Source organism: Drosophila bipectinata, chromosome XL, assembly GCF_030179905.1.
Source record: "Drosophila bipectinata strain 14024-0381.07 chromosome XL, DbipHiC1v2, whole genome shotgun sequence".
In the NCBI taxonomy this organism is placed as follows: Eukaryota; Metazoa; Arthropoda; class Insecta; order Diptera; family Drosophilidae; genus Drosophila; species Drosophila bipectinata.
This window is the reverse complement of record NC_091734.1, coordinates 2,864,454-2,887,303: the sequence shown is the minus strand read 5'-3', so window position 1 is coordinate 2,887,303 and position 22,850 is coordinate 2,864,454. Positions and strand designations below refer to the sequence as shown.

The window sequence follows — 22,850 nt, the reverse complement described above, 5'->3', positions numbered from 1 at the left end:
CATCGATTATTTATAATTTAAAGAGCTATATTTCAAGGTTTTAAGATTATATTTATGTTGGATTTAATCCATTCATATTTTATTCCTGTTGCAAGCCATAAAATCCAAATAAAAGCCAAGACCAAAATCCAAATCCAAAGCTATACAGACCAGACCTCGAGCTTAAGCCAAGCATGCATATGCCGAGTAGTTCCTTATACAATATATATAGTACATATATGCTCTTTCTCTCTTGCATATAAGTATAAAGTCATAGTCATAGTCATAGAGCCATAGAGTTATAGTAGTCGTAGTCATGGCTGTAAAACAGGATTTGCATAGCATCCAATGCAGATTTGCATGCAGATGGCTGGCAGTAAGTTTGACATTGTTGCTCATTGCGAGCAACGAGCTGCATCTAATGCAAATGCGCAAATGCGATTTATGACAAGCCAAGCACCCGAAGCCCCAAAGCACAGATATGCAGACACACACAGAGACCCATAGAGCATATACATAAGTATATCTATGGGTTGGGAGGGGTTAGGATTCAGTTAAAGCAAACATTGCGCCATGTTTTCAGATGCCTTACACTCGAACACGCATAACTCGCAGCCTGTGTCGCTGTGTCATTCATCATCTGGCTGTCTGTCAGTTGGCCCATTAACGCGGCCCCAAAGCTGCACGCCCCCAATTCGGTGGCCCCTGAAACCCTAGGCCATGGTCATCTGATATGACAGCAGACGCGACGCGGTGGCCAGTTAAACATTTGTCCCCTGTCCCCCCTAGCTTGAAATCCATTGGAAAAACAAAGCAAACATTTGATTAATTGTCTTGAAATGGGAAATATTTACCTAGTTCCTGGTTTCGTTTACCAACTTGCTAACACGTTGAATGGAGTGGATTAGAGACAGCTTTAGCTGTGGCTGCTTAGAAAATGAATTGTACCTGCTTTTTAAAAATAATAAAAAAAACTAATACTATGTTTCTTTCTTTACAGATTTCATCATATTTATTAATAACTGAATATGTAAGTATATATAGAACCTTAGATTAGCTTAGCTTTGAACCATGAGAAGCGTGTAGAAGGGCTCTGATGACCGCCTTAGCTTAAGATACTAATCCCCCGGCAGGCAGGCGATCATCATTCGTTCGTAGCTTAAAGCCCACCTTTGGTTTTCCTGCCAGAGCTCCTGCCAGAGCTCTTATCTGGCAAAGTATTCGATTTAAATATTTTATTGGTGAAAGTTTGCATCTCACTCTCTGTCTCAACCTGGAGTTTTTCCATCCTCTATATATGTATATATGTATACTATTTTTTTTTTTTGGTTACCTGGTATGGCAGAAAAGCAGGCAACCTCAGGGAGTCCTGGCTCCGTCGACTGTTGCATTATTCATTAGGGTTGGAGGAACGCTGTGAAACAACATGGCGACGCCATGGCCCTGGCCCGGCTAACAACTTCCGGCGAGGAGGCGATGACTGAGGAGGGTGGAACATTTTTTTTTTCCTTTTTTTTTTTTTTTGGGGAAATTCCGGGACGGTAAGAGCCAAGTGGCGGAAATTGCAAGCATGGCCAAATAATGACTCACACAGACAATTCGGCCGTCCTCTGGGTGGGCGAGTGTGCAGTAGAGTGAGGTGGCCAAATCAGCGCACTTGTCAAACATGTTGATGGACACTTGAAAGGCACCGTCGTCGTCGTCGTCGTGGAAAAAGAAGAATCAGCAGTGGAAGAGCTGAATCAAAAGCAAAAAGCACAAGCAAGGCAAGCCAGCAGGGCTAAATTGCTTTTAAAAATACCTTATATCCGGTTTTTCCTTTCTTATATTTTCTTATGCTTTTAATATGTCTTTTTAAATACTCTAGAAAATGGTATAGTTGGCTATTTGACTTTAGCTATGGTTATTGTAGTTGTTTCTAAAAGGATATCTTACAATTTTTAATCGGGGTCACCAAGATATCTCTTTTATATATTTTCTTAGAAAATAAGTCCTGTTTCCTTTTTCCTTTGTATAATAAAGTAACATCATGGTTTCTAAAAGGCCTTAAAGCTTATCATCGGGGTCACCAATGTATCTAAAAGACTTACAATTTTAATCGGAGTCACCACCTTGTCCGTTTATCTGATTTCATGGTCACTTTTTAAGCTATTGACTTGGGATTACCCCAATATTGTTATTTTATTGAAAGCAAACAATTGAAAGCATTTAAACTTTGAAATGTATATTTCTTGTTCCACTTTTAAACGTCTCTCAACCGCCCCTCCTTTAAAAAAGAAGTGACTCTTTTGTTGAATGCCTAAAAATAGTCCAACAAAGATACGATTGTGTGTGCTCGTGTGAGTCATAAAAGCGCCAGATATGAAATATGTTTAGTCGAGTCTGGAATCGCCCCTCGGAGCGACATTTTCATAACTGTAGCGGAATATCAAGCATACGCCATGTGCGCCCGCCGCTTTCTGGATAAAACGTATAGTGTTTTTTTTTTTTGGTGTTTGGTCTCGTTGGCGCCGCCTGCTGTCAACGCAGTCAAGTTCCATTTCTACTTTCAAGTGCTATATGTATATATATATAGTGGGTATATATATATTCTGGTATATCCAATATCATGCATGTGCGGCATCCTACTATCAACATACATATATCGCCTGGCTATGCACACAAATGATTTATTTATTTATTTGCTTATTGCCAAATGCCAAAATGATGCCGTGCCGCAGCTGCCATGATATATACATATATTGTACTCGATCCGGTGGTACCCGGTATCCATTCCCATACCCTTTTTTGCCTTTCAATCTATTTTCCAATCGAAATAAAAACAATGTAAATGCCGAAATCAACAACTTGATTGAACACTGAATAAAGCACATGTTTTGTATGTTTCCATTCAGGTTGTTTTTCTTTTTTTTCTGTTGAGCTTTTGGTGGGAAAAATGGAAAACAATCAAGGTCCAAGGTGGGTCTATTATTTAATCAGAAATGCTTCATTAAAAAGGTCTTTGAAATGGCAGTTTTCTTTTATTATATTCTCAAGATTTATTCTCAAGACTTAATAGATCCAAAAATATCTTCAGCGCAAATTACCAGAAAATGTCTCAATCGTTTTTCTTAATTTTGCCCGAAATGGCTTTGTAATTAAAATGCCATATCTGAGCAGAATGAGATTTATAGCACTGCCATAGACATATATCATTCGTACAATTATAGCAGATATATTCCCCCCGCCCAATGGCCTTTTGGAATTTGGACAATTACCGAATCTCTAGTTGACAGACTGAAGAATGAACTGGGTAGCTGTTGGGTGCTGGGTACTGGGTGCTGGGTGGTCGGGGGGCTTGTTGGAAAAGTTGTGAGTTTTTGGGGGAAATTGCCTCATTTCCCAGTGTTTGCCGGAAAAGTTTCCCTTTCTCCCAGGGCTCTCTATCTCTTTCTCTTGTCATTAATTACAGACTGAGCCAGAAGCTCCTCTGGTCCGTTTCGGGAGATCATTAGTCCACTTGCTAATGGCCCACAAAACAAAAGGAAATGTTCTTTCACTCCTGTCGATAGCTCTATAGCCCTCTCACTCATTTGGTCTACACCCTTCTCTCTCTGTATCTTGTGCACTTAATTATGAAATTATGTCTTTTGTCATTTACTTGCTGTTTTCGCGCAAAATGCGTTTTCCTAGATTTTCCTCCAAAGAAAATTCATTTTGGTTTCCTTTTTCTATTTGTTTTTTTTTTTTGGCAAAGTTTTTGGAAGGAAAAATGTGGTGGGTGTGCGGTGGCAAGTAGAAACACATGTTGCTAAGGCACTGTAAGAAAATATTAATATTTAATGAGATATAAACACAAAAAATAAATCATATTTGGAGAAAGTTTTTGTACAAAGATCAAGATTGTAAAGAAAGGACCCTAACCTTATAAAATTATTCAAAAATTTCATCTACATTTCATCTCTTCAAAAACCTTTTAAATAATATTTTTTATAACATTTTCTTTCAGTGTATAAATTGGTTAGGGACTCCTTGCGGAAATAATTGCCTCCGAGTGGGTTTGTAGACAAAAAGTCTCCTTCTCTTTGTGGCGCAACAGCTGCTAGCTGCTGGCTGCTGTAATTTGGCAATGCCAACTGCCACGCCCACTTACTTGCTACCCGCCCTCCTTCTCTACCAGTTCTCTATCTAATTGCGTCTTTCGGTCTGTGGCTTCCGCCAGTTTTGGTGAGGAATTCTTCAGTTTCTCGTTCATTCTTGAAAATGAAATTTACATTTCTGACTTCATTTAACTTTGGAAACTCGTGAGTGGCTGAGCTGGCTGAGTGTTGCATGCTTTGTGGCATGCTGACATATGCCAATTGACTTGCCACTCTTGGTAATTTAATATGTGTGCCTTGTGGAGTTCCCTTTTGCCGTAATTTTCATTCCAATATTTGCCCTGAAGGATGCTTTTTTTTTTGCTTTTTTTTTAGTCAAACTGCCAAGGACATTCAAGCCATTGTTCATTCATTCTTGTCACAAAAATGGACAGCAGGGAGGGGAGTGAAGAAAGTGACTGGATGGGTGACTGGGTGGTTTGGCTGATTGGGTGGGTGGTGTGGCTGTGGGTGGCAAATCAAAGTGAACATTTCACTTGGCCAAGACCGGCGCGGTGCCATTGTCCGCAATGGCCTTATGCAACTTTAATTGAATTGCACGCCAAGCCAGAGGGCCACAAGATACACTGCCCGAAATGCCCCTTAGAGCATTAGAGCCTTAGGGTCACAAAATTTCCAAATCAAATTAAGTCTTTTAAGTGATTTCTTTGGATTATTTTTTATTTCTTCATTTTATTCACAAATACCTTTAAATCCTCTTAGCCATAAATTACATTTTTGCTGGCAAGTCTCTCCAGCTGGACACACTTTAAGCTCCTTTCTGCATTTCTTGCTGTGTGAACAAGGACATTTTCGATTTGTTGACAGGCCGAGGCGAAGAAATTCTCATTAGATTTATTGATTGCCAAATACCAGACAGGAATACCATATATACGTACTGGGTTTTATGGTTTTTGGGGTTTATTTCCATTCTATACTTAATAATTAGCATTAAAACAATATATATGTATATAAAATAATTAAATAATGAAACTAAAAACCATTTAATATGCAAAAACGAAAGCTAGTTTCACATTGGATGCATTTAAAATCTCATTTATTTGCCATAAAATTAAAAAAAAAAACCAGAAACACAAACACAAATGCCAAAATCCCCTGAGGTATCAAATTTTGTCAACACTTTTGTGGCCAGCGTGGCGTATACGTGATTTGCCAATCGGTTAATTATCGATTTTATTCGATTGCCGGGCTTTGTTAGCTTAGCACCTTGTATGACAGCTTTGTCAGGAAGGTGGAAAGAAAATTTAAAGGAGTTGGATTTAAAGAGAGGTGTTTCTTTGAAATTAGTATTAGAAAAAAAGGTCTTAAGCATCTGCTTTGTTAGTTATCGGTTGATATAGATTATTTGTCGATATACAATCGATTTAAATCGATTTTCAGGCTTCTACAGAAAGTTGGAGAGGAAATTTACAGGAAACATTTGAAACCAAACATGATGGATGTCTGAGTTCTTAAGTCCCTGCATTCTTGTATCCCCACACAGACAAGGTCCTTTATAACTGAATACTCACTATATATATGTATATCATATAGATGTCTATATAATCCGATTCAAGTTTCTAACATGCTTTTATATTTTTTTGCTTTTTCCCAAACATTTCCATCACAGACTTACACAAAAAGCTTCCAAACAGATGTGCAAGTTTGTGTTTCTTGGTTTTTGTTTAAGGCCAGGGACGATTATATAGTTGTTGTTGTTGTTCTTCCTTTTTTCACCTTTGACCCAACAACAACAAAAAAACAACAGAAACAACAAACTAACAACAATAACTAGTCCAAGATCCCCCTTCCTTGCCCCAGGCATTAATTACAACATTCGCCTGTCATGGCAGGTCTACAATTGGCCATTGTCTTGGCCAGATTTAGATTCTGATTCAGGATCCTAGAATCCAATGGCCAGGTGGGCACTAGGCACTCCAAAGGATCTGCCGAGAAGGCACAAGTAGAAGGAAGCGATACCAGACTCGTCCTTTGTTCTCCCAAACAATTGCAACTGCGCCGAGTGCCTGCCAAACTGCCGGAAGTTGGCTTATGCACTGGGAAATATAATATATTTTATAGAGTTTAAAGGTGTGTTTTTTTTTTAGGAAATTAGTTGAAATATTTATTTTATATATTAGTTTAAAAAATTATATGTTATCTAGTATTTTTTATAATTTTTTTAAAGGTCTTGGAAGCTTGTGTTTTGAATTATACTTTTATTTTTTACTCGTTTAGTTTATAAAACTATCTTTTAAATAAATAAAAGCTTAGAAAAAATATTATAAAATTATATTTAACAAATATAACATCTTATACATTATAACTTTTATTTTAAATTATTATTTCAAGCTAAACCCCCCTTTAAAATACCCAAAACCTCTACCATATCCTAGTCCTTTTCCATTTTAAAGTGTAACCCCTTTGACCTGGCCCTTGTTGTCGGCTTGGAGCCTGGCCCTTTGTCTTTCCGTCTTTAGTTTGTTAGCCATCATTGTTTGGCCTAAACTGCTGTTGTCTCTGTTGCCTTCGCCGTGTCATATCGTGTCTCCTGGCTGCTTGGCTGGTTGGCTGGTTTGTCTATTTGCCCGGTTGGCTGGTTGTCTGGTTGGCCTGGTTGGTTGGCATTGTTGGCATTTGCGCTGCGGGGCTTGGCTAAATTGATAAATGCACCTGGCTAACTGTATACCAGCCTCTCTATACACCCTCCACCTCCACCGCCCCTCATAACTTTCTCTCGCTCTTCTGGCCACGTTTCATCCTGTGCTTTGGGCCATTTGTGCCATTGATTTGATTGCTGGCTGCGATCATCTAATTGATGCGATGTGCTCACAGCTTGGGAATTCCGTTCCGAAAGTGAGACTCTTCCGTTTATACTAGATGTTGGTAGAATGGGCGATTGTTGGCCAATTAATTAGTGGCCATTGACACGCCACATGGGGGCTTCTATATGGAATTTAAAAAATCAAACCACTTTTCCAAATATTCCTTAAAAATTGCATAAAATCGTGAGACTTAAATCCAAAACCATGAAATCCTACAGTTCGAGAGCTCCTCCGATTCAATCCAATCACGGATTGCCGTACCTTTCAAATGCTTCATTTTTGGGGCAAGAACTCTGAACATGCCACCGACAGTACAGTGGCCTTGAGTTTGCCCTGGTATCATGGTATCACTCCTCAATGGCCCACCACCCACCACCTCCTAGTCCGGGACCCGGGTGGGTTGCATCAACAGATGGGCAACCTTTTTGCAGCCCGCATATCCCCACAAGTGTTGCCTATTTTACGGTGCGCGACACGGCCAACTTGCCCCCGAAAAGGAGCAGGGGAGGGAGGGGCTTGCGATAGTGTTGAACAGAATCGAGAGGCTTGCAGGGGGCGGAGCTGGCATGTGGCAGGGCTCTTGATGTTGTCAGTTGGCTTAGAAATGTTGCCGAGCACTGAGCAATGCATAAAAGGACAAAGCGACGCGGAGCCCGAGGAAGCGGGCCAAAAGCAGTTGTGATCCCTGCCCGGCCCCCCACTACCCGCCACCCATGAAACCCCACCCCTGGACATAGACGCCCATGTGTGTACGCCCCACCAAACACCGCCTCGAACCTCCTTCTCTATAAAAGAGGGGGACTGGCACAAAGCAATGCCACCTGAACTAATGCAACTGGCACAATGGCACTGCAAGAAAATGTTAATAAAGATGTTAAATAAAATTTTTAAAAATTATTAAAAACAAGAAAGCAAAGCTAACTTCGGGCGGAGCCGAAGTTTATATACCCTTGCAGTTAAAACCGGATATATATCGCAAACATCAGATATAGTTGGCCGATCCTTATGATTACATCATAATAAAACTAATTAACTAAAATAAAAAATCTAAAAAAAGTCCCAAACTTCTATCTTCAAAAATACGAAAGTTGATATTTCTACCAAATACCATTTCCGATCGTTCAGTTATATGGCAGCTATAGGATATAGTCGGCCGATCCTAATGAAATTTGGTAGGTTGGATCAACTGGCCAAAAATAGAATCTGTATTAAGTTTCAGCTTTTTATCTTCAAAAACACGAAAGTTGGGTCATTTCCGATCGTTGAGTTATATGGCAGCTATAGGATATAGTCGGCCGATCCTTATGAAATTTGGCATGTCGTATTATTTTGCCAAAAATAGCTCTCATGTCAAATTTGAACTCTCTAACTCTAAAAACACCAAAGTTATACCATTTCCGATCAATCAGTTATATGGCAGCTATAAGATATAGTCGGCCGATCCCGGCCGTTCCGACTTATATACTGCGTGCAAAGGAAAGAAGGGTGTGTGCAAAGTTTCAAGACGATAGCTTTAAAACTGAGAGACTAGTTTGCGTAGAAACGGACAGACAGACAGACAGACAGACGGACAGACGGACAGACGGACATGCTCATATCAACTCAGGAGGTGATCCTGATCAAGAATATATATACTTTATAGGGTCGGAGATGTCTCCTTTACTGCGTTGCACACTTTTGGACAAAATTATAATACCCTCTGCAAGGGTATAAAAAGGTTACACTTTGAACTTCATTTTATAGGAAATTAAATTTTTTTAGGAAGAGTTTTTAGTTAAAATTTTTTAAAAACTGAACCAACTAACTCTAAAAACTTAAATAAGAATAAAGAACTTGGTTTTAATCTTGCTTATTTGGTATTAAACTTAAAAAATACTAAAGAATACTGAAATATATATTTTACTATACAATACCCAGTACTCACAGTGTTTTTCTTTCATTTATTCTTGAAACTATATAATCTTAATCTTGAATAAAAGATAAAGAGCCAAAGATTTTGTCTCAAACACATATCAAATATTGAAAAGTTTTCAAATATATGATATCCGGTACTCATAGTTTCTTTAAAATTCTCAATAAGACTGCCAATTTTTAACACTTTCAAATAAAAATACCTAATAATAAATGATATTTGGTTTTATAAATACAAAATCTGAATTTCAAGTGTTTAGATTTTTCTTTCGATTGTTCTTAGGAAAGCACTTTCATGCTTTGTTTTCGTGCTTTGCTTTTTTTTTTTTGCTTTACTGGCACACCTCACACACACCTGGATAGAGGCAAAGGCAGTGGCAGGTGAGGTGGTGTGGAGTCGTTGGATGCTTTTTGGAAGCACTCTGCGCACTTTGGCGTCTTTAATGAAGGCATTTAGCAATAGGAACACCTCTCCAACCCCCAAAAAAAAACAACCAAAAAATCAAGGTAGAAAGTAAAATTTCTATCGAAATGCTGTCATTGCACTTGACCTTGGACATTCGCTTGCTTTTTGTGGAAAAGTGCAGAGAAAGCTAAAAGCTTCAAGGGGTTTTTCTTATTTTTACCTTCAGAATCAAGGAGAGTGATTTAAAATTATTTAAAAGTTAGGCGTTTTTAGGGAGGAAGTTAAAGGCAAAGAGCCATGCTTATTTATAGGATTATTTCGTTGGTAAAGTTTAAAAAATAAAAGAAAATAAATCTCTGGAAGTATCGGGTATGGCATATTGGAGTAAGTTTCCAGTATTTTGAAGTATTTTTTAATGATTTTATAATTTCTAGAGTTAGTTGGTATCTTTTTAGGAGGAAGAAAGACCGCATACCCTTCTGAGTACCGGTTATCGTATGGTTTAGTATAATCTTAAGTATTTTTTCTACTTTCAAGTAGTATTTATTTCTTAATTTTAAGAAAAACACTTAGTTTATTTATTTTTTAAAGAGTTTTTAGTGTTAGGTAGTACTACCATCAAAAAAGCAGAAACCCAAACACCCTGAGTACCGGGTATCATAAAGCTGAGTATATTCTTTAGCATTTCTTTCCTTTTTCGAGCAACGAACTTGAAAACTCTTTCTCCTCCCCTGACCAGAGAAGAAAGTGTGAAAACAAGAAATGAATGAATGCATTAAACCACAAAATGCGAAAAGCATAACTTTTCCGAGAATGGAAACCCCCCGAGGAACTAAAAGAAACTTTTTTAAATGATTCCCAAGAACCAGGAAGAGCCGGAAACAAAAAGCGAACATTTCGAGTTGAAAATTGTAGGGAAAGCCGAACTGGCTGGAGGGGGTCCTTGAAGGACCTGCCGATGGGCATGCGTAAATGGGGAAGGACCTTGCCTGACAGTTGGCAAATGGCCCGTGGCTATTGTGATCCTTACCAAAGTTCCATTCCATTTTCCTTTATCCTTAGACCTCAAACCCAGTGCCGCTAATTGATTTCAAAACCCGAGGCAGAAGAGCCTGAAATGACAACTGTCCAACAAAACAGCTTAATTATATTTCAAGTTTTTTTATGTCTAAATTTTTTTGGCCAATTTCAGAACAGAAGTTTCCAGTTAGCCAGGTTAATTAATTTTTCCCCGTTTTCCTGTTCGTTTGCCGTCTCGACAGGTGGCTAAGTTTTCATTTCAATCAAGTTTATGCCGAGAATGAAACTTTGAACTTGAAGTTTGGAGCCTTAGTCCTTGGCCTCCCGCCACCTAAAAAATAAAATAATGCCAATGCCATTGACAGTCAGCGTTTTTAATTAGCCTAATTAATTTTTGGCACAAAAACCAGAAAACCAGACCAGAGAGCCGAGACCGAGAGCCAAAAACTTTTACTCAACTGGATGTTGTGGATGCCTTTACTGTTTTTGGTGGCTCATGGTGGGTGGTTGTGGGTGTTTTTTGTTTTTGTTGGGTGGGTGGGTGTGTTCCTGGCAAAGTGCAGCTGAAAAAAAAAAAAGTTTGAAGCAGCTTGCCAAGATATCAGATTCGGTGCGTAGTTTCATAAATTGCTACCAAAGCGGCTATATAACAGTTGAGTGGCTGCCAAACAACAGGTTACAGGGTGGTGCAGTGGCTCACAGCCTCATAAACCCTAAAAAAAGACTCCTTTAAAAAATTTAAATAAGCTAACCATTTAATGGCTTTGTGAAAAAAGACAAGTTCTAACTTTTATTTTCAAACAAATCCATAAAGTTCTTTCCGAAACTAATCCTGAAAAGTCAGTAATCCTTTAAAAATATTATAGGAAATATTTTCTAAAACATTAAAGTGAATTACAAACACCCAAATCAGGTTTTTAAACCTAAACTCTCTGACATAATTAAGGAAACTCAAAACCACAAATACTTCCTTGAAACATCCGCAATAAATGGACGAAAATAAAGCCCAAAATACTGTTTTAGCCTCGATTTAATAAACATAAGTTTACAGGCAGATGGTCAGCTGCTAACTGGCCAATTTCGGGCCAATTGGCCAACTAACCAAAATGGCCAACAGAGTGCCGGAAGTACAGGGGGCGCCGGAGCTGACAAACCCGTTTAGACCCCTGCTACCTCCAGAACCAGAGTCTAAACTGAAACCGAAAACTAAACGGAACAGGACAGAGGCCATGGAAGGGCATGGATGTCCAGGAAGGATGGCTGACAGGAAGGCAGGACGGAAGGACGGACGGAAGTGTGTAATTTAAGCTGCGGGCGGATGGTATTGGGGGGCGTGGCACAGGAGCCACAGGATGAAGCAAATCAGGAAGTTTGCTTGCAAAACCAAAAATGCAACAAGCATTCGGCCAACAAAAGGTTCCGAATCAGGTTCAGGTTCAGGTCAGAGGGTTATGGGTTAAACGAGCAGAACTAGAACTAGTTGCAGGATCAAGACTAACACTAGCAGGACCTCCAGCCAGGAGCAAACTTTAACGAATTTAAAAACTGGCTAGTGTCACAGGTGGTATGGTCTATTGTGAACTATTTTTGGGAAATCATTCAGGAAACAAATGTGGCACTACACTGGAAGAAAGCTAAATAAAAATTCTATATAATTTTCTTGCACTAAAGTCCAAAGCCAAATATTCAAAACGGCCAAATGCACTTAGCCAATATGGCTGCTCTTGGCTGAAGTTGCTGGCCATTGTTGTTGCTGGCCACATAAATCGTTTTGGCCAAGTTGTGAGCTCAAAGAGCCGAAAAATGACATTTAATGTGGCGAGAAGGGGTGTAACCCAGCACTACTATGCACCTAAAAAAAATATATTTTGAAAAAAAATGTAGGCCAGGAGCAGGAGAAGCCAAACAAAACATTTATGGGTTAAAAAAAAAAAAATAGAAAAATAAAAGTAAGGCAGCTTTGGCAGCAACTCAAGTGGCCATAATGGCATAGACGATGTACAGGAAGCTGCTGTTGTTGTTGTTGTTTTGTGGCAGAGAAAAGTCTAGATAGAGAGGGGTAGGGTAGAGGCTTGGGTGGAAGTGTCGCAGGAAACAGGAAGTGCGGCAGATAGCAGAGCAAAAGTTGGCTTCGACCCAGTTGGAGGACAACGACACGACACGCCACAACACATCATCATCATCATTCTCATCATCCTGCCACACCATACCAGACCCTGACTGTGCCACCTTGCCACAAAACCTTTAGATTTTTTTTAATCTTAAACTCAATTTTGTAGAATCGTCATCTGGTTCCTTAATTATGTGCTCATTAGGGCAGCGGGCACACAAACGAACCAACTTGCAGCATTTTGTGGCACGAATTTGCGCCTTATGCCCGTTCAATTGATGGCATTTTCATTTCATTTCATTTGAATTCATTTCATTTTCATTTGATTTCATTTCATTGCATTGCCATTGCCATTCGCATTCGCATTTCAATTCGTTTGGCTGCCGAACTCAACTGAACACTGAACACTGCACTGCGCTGGGCCTCAACTGAACACTGCACTGACAAATTTCTTAATTGCAAGGCAGCTCTTTGGAATGCCTTTTCATTTCGGCCCCAAAACGCAAACAGAAAGATTGAAAGCTGCACAAAAAAAAAAAAAAGAATCACAAAAAAGAAACCAGGGGGGGAGCTGGAAACTATGATTGATGGTCGACTTTGGGATGCCCTTTAAGGTAGAGGCTCCTTAGGGGCTTTTATGTTCTTAATCAGTTATTGATTTAGATAGATTTAAGCTTATGTGGGTTATATGTGTGTATCTATAAAAACTATCTTCAAATTTTAATCCAAAGAAAGCAACGGACGAAAGATTACGCGGACAAGCGGACAATTTATAGTCTAAACTAATACTACCAATACTTTCCAAAACTGAAACTAGCTTTGCACTCAAGAAATACTATTTTCAAACAAAGAAACAAACTAATCCTAAACAAAACATCCTTGAAATTGATTATAAAAGCAACTAACGGACAGGCGGACAAGCGGACACCCGGACACTGTCTGATGTATAATTTATAAAGTCTGTTGAACTAAAATTTCCACTTGAGCCTCCCAAACAGGGTATCGCAAAGGGGATAAAACTGAACCAAAAAAAAATATATATAAAAAAAAGGTAAAAAAAAAAAATAGATGGCATTGCAGAAGAGAAATCAGGCCAGTCGAGCGTGGGATCTGTTCAAAAACTGGCGAGGTGGATGGTAAATGCTAAATGGACCAGGAGGGGAGCTGCGACTGCCACTGCCACTGGTACTGCTACTGCCTAATGGCCGCTGGCAAATGCAAAAAGGCTGTGTGCCGTCCGCTTCTGTTGCAAGTTGGTTGTTGCAACAACCTTGAAGTTGTAGGGCGGACTAGAGAGAAGAAAAAACTACAAAAACGGACAAAAAATTGAATTTAATTCAAATAGAGCTTCCCAGCCAACCAGCCTGCCTGCCTGACTGCCGCCCCAAACAAAAGAAATGAGAATGTGCTGCTCGAGAATATCTTGGCATAGTTAGGAGAGACACAGACCCCATTGCCTACTAGTAGTACTATTAGTAGGCCAGCTACCTTGCTCTTTCTTTCTGTGCCCCCACCCTCCATTTAACCCCATCTCTTTTCATCTCATTTTGTGGCATGTGCTAAAATAGACAAGTTTATTGCCAGTTTGGGGCCTGGAGGCAAACAATGACGAGGCCAAAAGGGTAGACAAGTGCCTGGTCCACAGTTACTCTTACTGTTACTGCTGCTGTTTCTTTCTTGGCCATTCTATTCTCTGCAAAAAGGTCAAAAGTGTGGGTCTTGTAGTTTGGCCCTTTTGTTGGCCTGCCACCCAATCCCTAACCTCTATCATGTTTCTGAGACCCTGGCCTGACAGTTGTCATGTTGCGTTGCGTTGAAGGTCTCAAGGTGAGCAACTCAAGTCTCCCCTCCACCCCAACCGGTCTTGGCCAATTTTTAGTTTTTAGCCAAGTCTGGATGCTGGGTTCACTCCCTGGCTTAGGTTTTTGTCATGTGTCGCCAGCAGTGGCAACTGTCACAAATTGGACACACAAGTTGCAACACTGGCAACTGGCATCTGGCAACTGATCCTGGCTCTCACTATCTTGCAGTCTCAGGACATTTTCTTGGCTTGGCTTGGCTTAGCTTTTCATTACCCAGCTCTCAAAGCTTAATTGTCCTTAAATCCTTGAAATCTTGAAAGAAAAAAGGTCTTTTTAATAACTTTAAATTATTTGTATTATGTCTCATTATATCATACTTGTCTAGCCACCATTTTCAAGTGCATTTCGTCCTTTGGCAGGAGCCAACCACTTACTTATTCATTCGCATTCGCATTCTCCTCAATTTGCGAATTTAACAGCCGCATTTTCTCGCCGCCTTTTCATTTGCCGGTCATTTCCTTTTACGAGCGCGGAAAAACTTTTCTCCACCGCACCCACTACTATATAGTCCACCCACTAGCCTACTCTCTTTTATTTTTTTTTTTTGGGAGAGTCTTTCTTCTTTTGGAAACGGGCAATTAGGCAAGTTTCTCAAGAGCTGGGCCTCCATGACTTTCGGGCCTAATCAACACGCCCGGTTTGGTAATAACCAAAATAAGTTCCGAGCGGGGGCTGGCTAAGTAAATTATTTGGCCATTTTCAAAGGTTGACGCCGACCTGGCGATGGCCAATTAAAAACCTAAAATTACCCTCAACTGACAAAACGGACAACATCACAACAAAAATGGGAATTAAATGCAAGAAGGGAGAGTTCTTTTGTCGAAGGGAGAGTTGGTTTTTAAATACTCTTTTCAGGGGAATATTTATTTTTAATTTTGAAAAAGGTTTCTATAAAAAAATGTTACTTTTGATCTTTAAAATTATTCAATAATTACATATAAAGGTCTTAGAAAATACTATACCATATAATAAAGCTCTATATCTCTTTATAAGCTCTATCTCTTTTAGATAGGAGTAGTTTCCATTTAGATTCCATCGATTTCAAAGTATATCCTTAAAAAAAAGAATTATTAGAGATACGATAGAAAATTTTCTTTTAAAAGAGAGATTTTCTTGAGGAAATATAAATATTTTAAGTCTAAAACAGAATGATAGTCCTCCCATATCTTACAAGAAGATAGATCTTCGAAAAAGACAGACAAACGGAGGGACAGAAGGTATATAATTATTTATTTTGTTATATATTTTTAAAGATAAGCACACAGTCGAAAAAGGTTATATAGTTCTATAAAATTAAGAAAAGATTATTATGAATTAAATACTAAGAAATTAATGTACATAGTATTTTTATAAAAAATATACATAAACCTTAAAGCACTTCCATAAAAACCTCCAAAAAATAACAATACCCCCAGTCTACCCTCAGTATATAAAAAAGCATTCAAGTTTAATTGAATATTATCCAGAACAGACTGTGTTTCTATATAGGTATATACATACAACCATCCAGCTATATATATATGTACATCCATCAAGATATATATACCTACTATATACCATTAGACATATCTAGATGTGAGATATTTGAATGTCAAGACCAAAGCGAGACGACAATCGCACCATTAACTGCCCCTAGGACAGATGATTTCCTTAACAAACTTCACGAGAAGCTCACGAGATACAAGGACTCCATTTTAAAGACATTACGGCCGCAGAGCTATAGTTGTGTGTATGTGTGTGTTTGTAAGGATTTGTGGGGGAGTGTGGAGCTCGTAGATGTATTTGTGTGTGTGGAAGTGGGTGTATGGGTGGGTGGTTGGGCCACCTTGAGTGCGAGTCGACACGTTTTCATTGTTTGATAAAATGAAATTTTATGGCACCCAGCACCGGGCAGGACACACTGGCAGGACACTGAGGATTGAGGACACAGGACACACGTTGCGACACAGATAAAACGAGAGAGAGAGAGAGAGGTTGGGGCAGGAGGACCATCAGGAGGATAACTGTGGGCAGGACCTGCAATGACCGAAAATTGAAACAGAGCGCCCATGAATTTCCCAGCCAAGACAATGGCCTCCACGTGCTCGAAGCTTCAACTTGAAAGTTGATAATATTTTTTTTCCTGTTTATTTGGTAAAAGTTTGGGGCTAGTTTCAGTCCCCAGACGAGGCCAACAAACAAACAAACAAACAAATGAACAAACAAACCCAAGCTGGAGTTGGAGTTTGAAGATAATTGAATGAAAATTCATTCGTGTGCTTTTCGATTCGTTGAGGAAAAAGTTTCTTTCTTTCAAAAAAATAAAAGAAAAACTCATCCTTGCCCTAAAGGCTTTTGTGTTTTCCTTAAAAAAAAAAGTATTTACATGTCTTTGTCATTTTCGAACATGTTTTTTCCAACAAATCGAATTAGAACTCTCATGTTTTCTGTTTAATTTTTGAAAAAAGCAACCCCTGGGTTGGGCCACTTTCTCCACTTTCACCCTGTGGGCTGGCTTGGCCTTCCTTTTTTATCTCTCCCCCCCCCCTTTTTTGGCTCAACAAGTTGAAAACCCAAAGAATTTGCATAAAAATTCATGGGGTTTGCCCCAGGCGGCACTTTGCTAAGGATATTTATATGTATCGTGTGTATATATAGTATCTGCATTGGAAGGTATAACCAGTTTAAGGGCTTTTCAAACTAGACAGCGATTAGTGGGCCCCCAGAAGCATTAAATCAGCATAATTCCCTGATTTTGTTAGCCTGGAAAGGATTTTCAAGTCCATGGTGGATAAAGGTTTAAAGCAATTGATTTTTTTGATTTAGGGAGGATATATATACATATATACATACATATATATATACATATAGCTTTTAATATAAGCACATTTCCTGACATCTCATTACCTTCTCTCAGGCGTTGTTTTTTTAGATATTTAAGAAAAAAAAGAAACCTCTTACTCATTACTTAAAAGCCTCACCTCACCTCACCTCATATTGTATTTATTTTTTCTTTTGATTGAACGCCCTGGCCCACGCGTCGTATGAGTAATAATTACTTTTCGCCTCCGCCACCCTCGTTCATCAATAAAATCAAATAAGAAGAAAATTTAATTCAATTCGTATGGAAGATGAGTATGGGATGCCTGGATGGGTGGATGGAGCATTCCTACTGGCGCCTCAATGAAAATGATTGAATTAAGTTGCCGCTGCAAATTGCTGCAATTTCATTAAAATTGTTTCGCTATTGATTGTTCAATTCCCCGAATCAGCCATAACGATATTGATATGGCTTGAGATCCAACAGCCGACAGCATCGCATTTAAGAGGTCTTTACGAGCGAAAGGAATGTGCCAACCTTGGCTACAAAAAAATATCAAATTAAGAGTGTTTTTTATAGGACATCATCTTTAACTAAGGAGGAGTGTTTGATAACAAGGGAGTATCATTTATGAAAGATATTTATTAGAGCCAAAGGTGAGGCCACTTTTCTTGGAAAATTTCTTAGAAAGTCACCCCAGAAATGCCTATTACTTTTTTAATTTTAATCCGATTAACAAACTGATTGATCCCCAAAATAATTTTGGGATCAATTTCTCAAAAATCTGCATACAAACCTAAAAACAAAATTTTTTGTAAATTTTTTTCGAAATTTTGTGGGGACACCCCTGCAAAATCCTGGATTTCCATATGAGGCCCAGGGCCATGGCTATATCTCAGCCAATTCTCACCCGATTCTCAAGCGGAATACCTTAAACGATTCGTGGATCGATTCTCTATTATTCTGCATCAAAATATGGGCAACTAAAATTTTTGAAATTTTTTTCGAAATTTTGTGGGGACACCCCTGCAAAATCCTGGATTTCCATATGAGGCCCAGGGCCATGGCTATATCTCAGCCAATTCTCACCCGATTCTCAAGCGGAATACCTCAAACGATTTGTGGATCGATTCTCTATTATTCTGCATCAAAATATGGGCAACTAAAATTTTTGAAATTTTTTTCGAAATTTTGTGGGGACACCCCTGCAAAATCCTGGATTTCCATATGAGGCCCAGAGCCATGGCTATATCTCAGCCAATTCTCACCCGATTCTCAAGCGGAATACCCCAAACGATTTGTGGATCGATTCTCTATTATTCTGCATCAAAATCTAGGCAACTAAAATTTTTTAAATTTTTTTCGAAATTTTGTGGGGACACCACTGCAAAATCCTGGATTTCCATATGAGGCCCAGAGCCATAGCTATATCTCAGCCAATTCTTATCCGATTCTCAAGCGGAATACCCCAAACGATTTTTGGTCTAATTTCCCGCCATTCTGCATTAAAATCTTGCTATAAAATATTTTTTAGATTTTTTTACCAATTTTTTTTGGTCTCTATCCCCTTGGAAAATCCAGTATTTTCCTATATGCCCCCCAGCTCTGTCTATATCTTTGCCATTTTCCGACCAATTCTCAAGCGGAATACCTTTAAGGATTTGTGAATCGATTTCCCGCAATTTCGGATAATAAATCGATAGCTTCGATGATGAGTTCCATTACGAAATTGAAATGCTTGCCAGCAGAGCTCCCAAATCGAAACTCAAGACGTGCATTCCATATCCTGTTGAATATTTATCGAATAATGAATAAGGCGTGCCACACACACACACTCACAGACACACACAGATATAAAAAGCACACACACACATACTGACACTTATACAGACTCATATGAACAGGAAGAGATTCCATTAACCGTATTACGTAAAAGTTGCAAATAAAAAAGTAAGGAATTTATCGAACTGACTGAACGAAAGAGATGCCAGTGCCACAAAGAGGCAAGAGAGTGAAGGGTGTGTGAAAGGGAAGGGATACTTTTGGGATGGTTTACGGGCAAATTTACGGATATGCTCCGTAACTGACTACGACGCCAGGTGTATTCCGGTACCGACTCTAGCAGTGGCAGTGGCTCTCAGTGGCTTTCATTCATGGCCAATAAAAAGCGACGCATAAAAATATGAATTTTATGTCCGTGTATTTAAAAGGACAATAAGCAGCAGATATCCTGCTCCTGCTCCGGGTAGCTGGGAGAGGACCTCAAATCCCTGGCCCGGGCAATCAAAACAAAATAAAAGCCACACCAGGCCGGCCCCGAAAGAAAGTGAAAAGGGGGTGAAAGTATCAAAAGGAGAAAGCAGGGCCAGCAACAGCAAGACAGTGAGCAACAAATGCGCTCAATGAACCTGAAAGGCAAGAAAAGCGGGGGGAAAAAATCAAGGAAAAACGAGAAAACGCGCGGCACTTGAATTGGAAAATCAAATGGAAAAAAAAAACAACAAAAAATAAAAATCAAGAAAAGAAACTCCAAGCAGGTGAAGATTTTCTCTGTTTGTGGCAGCTGCTGAACATGAAAATGAGTTTTCCTTTTTCTTTTTTTTTTTGGATTTTCTGGAGTGATTTTTATGCCAAGCCAGCCAGCCAGCCAAGACAAAGCCAAGTCAAATAAAAATAATAATAAAATCAGCGCAATAAGCAACCAATGAAGGCTGATACTTACCTACATCTAAAGCCAAAAGCCAAAAAAAAATACACCGATTTATACATACAGATGAGCAATCATAAATATTAATGTTAAATACAGGATAGACTTGTTCTATCGCCAGGACACTGACCATTGGCTCATTGCCAAATGGAATGGGCCAAAACAGGCGATTGGTTACGCATCTGATAACTGAAATGTTGGCCTAAATGATGATCTTGGTTGGTAAGAGTGATGTTGGTATTTATATTCTTTAAAGTTTTAATTAAAAATTGCATACTTGACATTCTTTGAGGATTCTTTAAAGGAAATATGGTCGTTATTTACAGAAATATTTATACATCCTTGAAATATCATTTATTATATTTTAAACTAGATTATTAAAAATGAATATAAAATAGTAAAGGTACTCTTATACTCATTTAACTATATAACTATACGATACCCGATACTCATCTATACTCATTCCACCATATATAAAAGCCTATTTTTAGGCTTCTTCACAGTAGACTATAGCTCCTCTAGCTCCTCTTCCTAGCAGCTTCTAAATCAGTGTCTTAAAATATATATCCCAAAAACCCATATTTCAAGGACATATCGTCTTTGTTCTTTTTTCCTCCAAAGCTTGCCCAACAGCTTATTCTTTACGTCTTTATTTTTTTGTGTGAGAGTGCCGTCTTTATGCTAATGTCGGCGACTTTTCCTGACAGGCGCTGCCTCATAAAGCAGGCGGTGAGCATAAATCTTTTCTCACCCTGCCCCAACCAGGACCAAAAAAAAAGGATCTCCATTCGGGCGACATCGTGACGCTGTCTCTGATTTATTTGGCCAACGTGTATGCTTATTTTCGCGTCCCTATTGCTGAGACAGCTATCAATGACAGCGGCTTGATTTTGCATTTAAAAGTGAATTATATTTCCTCAGATCCCTCAGACTGTGGTGGGAGGGAGTGGGCGGGGGGATTCTGTGTGAAAACTTTGCAAAATATCTTGCCACATAAGCGACAATTTATTTGCATATTTTTATGCCAGAGGACTGGCATCGCTGGCATTGCTGGCATCTGAAGAGTGAGTTGTCCTGGTTGTTGTTTACATTAACCCTCCGGCCAAATGGTTAAAGTAACACAACTATGGGTAAACAACAGCTATGGGAAAAATGGGAAAAAAATGGGTCAACAAACTCTGTGGTTTCATAGTTTACATTTGAAATTATATTTATTTTTTGTAAAAGTTTTCTTTTTTTTGGTTGCGATATATCAAAGGTTTGACAAATTGATTTGTTTTTCAATTTTATTTACCCCAAATATATGTAGTTTTCTTTTTTTTTTCTTTGGATAAATATCAGAATTGACAAAAAAAAAATAAATAAATGTTTGAAAAACGCTTACAACATAAATTCGTGTTGGCCTCTTTTTCGACCCATTTCAAAGTGTGTTATCGCGTTAATATCTGACATGTTTGAATGTCACATTGATCCCGTTATACCGAGGTTAGGGTTACACACACACACACACCCACGACCCACTCCATTTGAAAATTCTGGTAACCCTCTGGTATTCTGGTAGCTAATGTTTGTGTTTTTGTTCTCCCTTTGACTAATATCAACACCAACGAAAGTTGCCTGGCTGTTGCCGCTGTTTGTGTTTAATTATGTATATCTGTGTATAAAACACACATCCCTACTCACACTCACTGCAATATATATATACATATATCTATTTGTATGTGTTTTGACACGGTCGCCATGTGTTTTCATGTAGAAGGCGCTTACAGTTTGTATCCTGCTGTGGTAGTAGTTTTGTCTCCTGTCTGCTTCCAACATTTTCCAAATAATATTGAAACTTTTGTTACATTGTCACGTGCTTGTGGGAAAGAGAAGAAGCTAGCGAGAGGGAGTGTAAGAGGATGAGGGAGGCAGCCTGAGTTTCCAACTCGTGTTTGGTATTGTTTGCCTTGGCTTTGACTTCCGTTTCCGGCTGATAAACAAATGGCGCCAGCCAACGATTAATTATTTTGATTTCTAGTCTATGGGTCCCTTTTTACCTAAAAACATGCTATATACATGCCAACAATAACAACAAAAACAGGACACGTGTCCTGTCCTAACCGACTGGCCGACTGGCTGGCACTGGCTGCATAAATCATAAATTATCTAAACTGACAAACTAAAGATTGATGAGATCCATAGATACTAAGGCTTGCGAGCAGCAAAAAAATAAAACCAGATAGTTTGTGGGGGAATTTTTGCTTTGAAAGGTTTATTTATAATATTTTTTAAATATTTTTTGTTTGTTATTTATGTCTTTTTTTAATAAATAATATTTTGTTTAATATTTATGCTTGTTTTTAATTGTCAGGTCGGTTCAAAAAAGGTTTTTTTGACAGGCCAAAAAGTCTAATTTTCCCAAACCTTTGATAGAGCTTGAAGGATAAAGAAGCTATAGGGCATTAAAGATATATCACTCTTAAATCAATCAAATATTAACCGATTTATGGAAGATAAAATATTACCTCATAGGTCATTATTACCAACTACCCATTCTCTTCTAACTCTGATTGAATATTATCTATAAAAGCTAAATGGAGTGACATGGTACTTACTTAAAACATGTCCCATTATCTATCTCTGACGCTGTACTTAATTTTTTGATAAATTGTTTGATAAGCATGGACTGTAATCTTTGAATAAAAATCATTGTTTGTTTGCTGAATCGATTCTATGGTCGATCCATTGAAATATCTCAATAACCTCAATGGATTTGGGCCATCTTTTGTGGCAGTTCTTTGGCGATTTGTTGCTGCTTGTTATTGTTGGTCTATCAAGGATCCCATTTTCACACAATTGCAATTTGCCACCTTGTTGTGTGTAAGTGAGTGTGTGTACGTGTGTGTGTGGTTGAAACCACAACGAAGCACTTTTTGGCACGTTAATGTGTTAGGAAACCTCCACCTTGCCACCCTTCATACACACACACACACGCATGGGGCGTAATTAATGATTGAACACACACACACACATAGTCCCACTCCCCTGCGCCCCAAAAAGTATGCTATGCTTTGGCACAAAATGTGTTTCTCATTATTTTTACACACTTTGGCAAAAAGCAACGCACGTG

At 38.8% G+C, this 22,850-nt stretch overlaps 1 protein-coding gene and 1 long non-coding RNA gene across 2 annotated transcripts in view; one reads left to right on the top strand and one right to left on the bottom strand.

The window, feature by feature from the left end:
- The window catches only part of Ca-alpha1T (Ca[2+]-channel protein alpha[[1]] subunit T), a 92,579-nt gene that overhangs the window by 23,021 nt on the left and 46,708 nt on the right, over positions 1-22,850 (top strand). The window contains exon 3 of the mRNA XM_070283048.1: positions 980-1,009. The gene's annotated coding sequence lies outside the window, so the exon portion shown is untranslated. The remainder of the gene's footprint in view (positions 1-979; positions 1,010-22,850) is intronic.
- LOC138926601 (uncharacterized) lies at positions 108-894 on the bottom strand. Its single transcript, XR_011443173.1, has 3 exons — positions 834-894; positions 572-768; positions 108-505 (listed from the first exon to the last, which is right to left on the bottom strand). It is a non-coding gene; the product is annotated as an uncharacterized lncRNA (long non-coding RNA).